Source organism: Hemiscyllium ocellatum, chromosome 48 (genome assembly GCF_020745735.1).
Source record: "Hemiscyllium ocellatum isolate sHemOce1 chromosome 48, sHemOce1.pat.X.cur, whole genome shotgun sequence".
NCBI lineage: Eukaryota > Metazoa > Chordata > Chondrichthyes > Orectolobiformes > Hemiscylliidae > Hemiscyllium > Hemiscyllium ocellatum.
Genome location: NC_083448.1, coordinates 12288931 through 12292296, shown reverse-complemented (window position 1 = coordinate 12292296; position 3366 = coordinate 12288931).

The following is a 3366-nucleotide window of genomic DNA, read 5'->3' as shown; positions in this document are numbered from 1 at the left end:
ATCATGCTTGAGTGTGTTTTTATTGGATGAACTGTACAGTGTTACAATAGGAAGACGGACAGACAAAGCAAATCAAGTTCAGTATTACTGTATGTGCAACTCACTCAAAATAAAATCTTTAAAGACCCTCAAAATTTACCCCAATAGTTCCTTACCAAACTTTTGAATCCCAGACTCTGCAAATAATCAATTCTCAACATTGCCTTTTTGCTGAAACAAAAAACTTCACAATTTATTAACAATCCAATAACTTTAACAGCAAAATTAAACAACAAAGTATTATAACTGATGTGTGTTCAAACCCAATAACCTTTGTTTTCAGCCCCATTCACAAAAAAGACTGACGGACAAACAAATACCATTGAGGAATAAATAAAAAAACTTACTTAAGCAGTTTTCACAACATGCTGTTCCACAGCATATGAGACTGCTTCCTGGTTCATTTTCTCTAAATGTCAATCAGGGCTCCCTTTCAGCTCACTCAGAATAAGTCAGTGATACATATAACTTTGTTTCTATTATCTAAACTTCCAGGGACTGATAATGGGCTGTGAGGCAGGGAGCTTCATGCTGTAGCACCAATAGCCAAAATCTTTTTCACAGAAAGAGTTCAAACTCTGGCCTCTCCCTGTCGGACTCCCTGCAAGGTCCCAGTTCCGATTCAGCCTGGAGCAAATAGCATCCCAGACTGGGTGGCAACAATTTCCAGGTACTGACCTCATCAAGGGCCAAACATCTGCTATATTGTTAAATATTCTGCTCTCCCCTTGTATCCAAACGTCTCTCATCAAGATCTAACCTGCAATTAACTTTCAGGCTTCGCCTCACAAACGACCGCTTGTGTTTTTCATACAAGCTGCTGCCCACAATCCAAGTTCACAGATCCAAATGAAAATCAATAATGAAATATTGGCAAGGTTATTGGAGATCAAATAAACAGTAAGAGACTGAAGGATGTGAGGGCTAGAGTGCCTGTTGCATGGCCTCACACATCAACATGTGGTTATTTGGATGAAATACCATATGGTATCGGTGCCACTGTGTCCGAACAAGAAGCTAATATCAGCAGACAATGATGAGTTCTCCTGTCACGGTGACAGATGGTGTACAACAAAGAAACACATTGCTCACTGATTGTTATTGTCTCATTTGTGATGTAAAATCAAATGTTGATTTACACATTCAATTGCAAGTATTATTCCTAAAAGTCATTGTTGGTGTGATGGGTGAATGCACTGGCTTTGTAGTATCCCACTTATCCTGTAGGGACCAAATTCTGTTCTCACGTGTTGAGATTGCTTCTTCGTGGACCTTTCTCATTTTACTTCTGTCCAGGAAACAGGGGAAAATTAGCTGGAAAATAAGGATTGGGCTTGACCAAGTTCTGTTTCTTCCACTTCCCTTGATTGACAGTTTTTGGTGGGATGTGCCACACTGCTTTCTGCTGTCTTTTCTGTTAATTATGTCTTGAGCCCATTTGTCATAACACCATGTTGCAATATCACCTCACGAGGGCGCCCTCTGCCTCAGTGAGTCTGATTCAGATTAACATCCAGTTCAGGAGGTAATGCATTCTCTCCCAGTGAAATCAAAGATCTTTAATCTTGAAACAGACTCCATTCGCATATTCATTGCGCTCCCTTGCTGCGATCTCAAGATGAAAATCACCATTCAGAACTTGTATGTCTTATATGATCTTGAACTGAGCTACTGTCTGCTACAAGGGTGCCGACTTGATCTGTCTTTTCAGCTTTAATCCATCTGTCCATGAAATCGAATTCTTAACTGATATTATCTGTAAATCTGGCTATTCCACACAAGGCAACAGGAGAAATACAAGTCAATTGAAGTTCCATTAACCTGTTTTAAATGTGGAACATTTCATTCTACAGTTTCCTTGGTTAAATCAAGATTCTTTTCCTATTTTAGTCCACAATCCAAAAATAAAAGTGATTCGCAGGATTTTGTGGCACGTGGCTGACACTACGAAAGGTTCAAGTCACAATGTTCATTAAATGTTAAACGATGAATGAATGATTTTATTGTCATGTGTATTTTACAATGCACAATGCAGTAAAAGACAGTGAGAAGTTACCATTGTCACCGTGATCTGGTGCCATTTTGGACAGTTTAAGGATTAAAAAAAAGGTATAGCTTGAAGAGAGTCCATAACTATTCTCCCGCTTTGCCACTGCCATTTGGATACAATCAATGTCCATGTCCCATTCCTCAGGCACTGTCTTATACCACTGGGTCTACCTTGCCACTGTTGCTTCTTCCAATATAACAGCTGATGCTGGGTCCTGTGCTTGCCACCCTGCCAGTTGCCTCCTTGACATTGCTGCCAGAGCTCTCTTTCTGCCCTCACCAGCCACCATATTGCTGCCTGCGAGAGTTCCACTCCAGGCTCACCAGCTGCCAGACTCCAGATTCTAACAAAGCTACCTTCCTACCACGTTCCATATCAATGCTGCCACGACCAAGCTCTTCCCCAGTAGGTAAGGAGACTCAAAATCTAAAACGAAAATAAACAAGAAAACAAAAGAAAAAGCAGACAAGGTGGATTCGCCTTGGGATCAGGAGTCTGGACGCTGCCTGCCCTGCCACTGCCATCTTATGGACCATATCAGCATACTGGCTGAGGAAATTTGCACTGTTTCCATACACTTGGCATACTCTGACTGAAATGCCATTGTGACCTTTTCCCTGCTAGGCGTCTCAAGGCAGCTGCCCCAACCTCCAGTGTGCCTTTGCCACCTCGTTTGGGTGCTCACAATGTCCAGGTCAGCAGCATTTAATCGTTGACAGATTTTTGCACAGGAAGACCAATAGGTTTCAGGCAGATGAACAAGGAGGCATCAGCTGCAATCCCAATTCAGCTACCTGGGATCTGGAATTCCCTCCCTAAACTTCTCTACATCCTTCTCCTTTGTCATTAAAGGTGCTCCTTAAAACCTCGGGTTTTAACTTAGCCGTCAATCCAAATATCACCATACATAGCTCAATAACAACTTTTTATCGGATGACTGTCCTGAAAGACGTGACATTGTTAATCAGCTGGGCTCTGCTGCAACTTTTTCAGTGCAGCGAGCTCTTCCGCATAGGCGCACTACGTCAGGGTGACGACCACGCTGTGCGTCATGACTTAGGTTCGTACATTTACATACAGACGGAGCTGGTCTTCGGACATAAACCTGTCAATGACAACACACCCCAATTAAATATTGAACAGTCCGCACAGTTAGCTTTCGTTAGTGGTCATACTTCCCCTGAACTACCACAGGATAGTCGGGTGCGGTTTGGTTCACCCTGACCTAACATGGGTTTGTTCAGCGCCAGAGTCGTGACAGCCGAAGAGTCCAGACG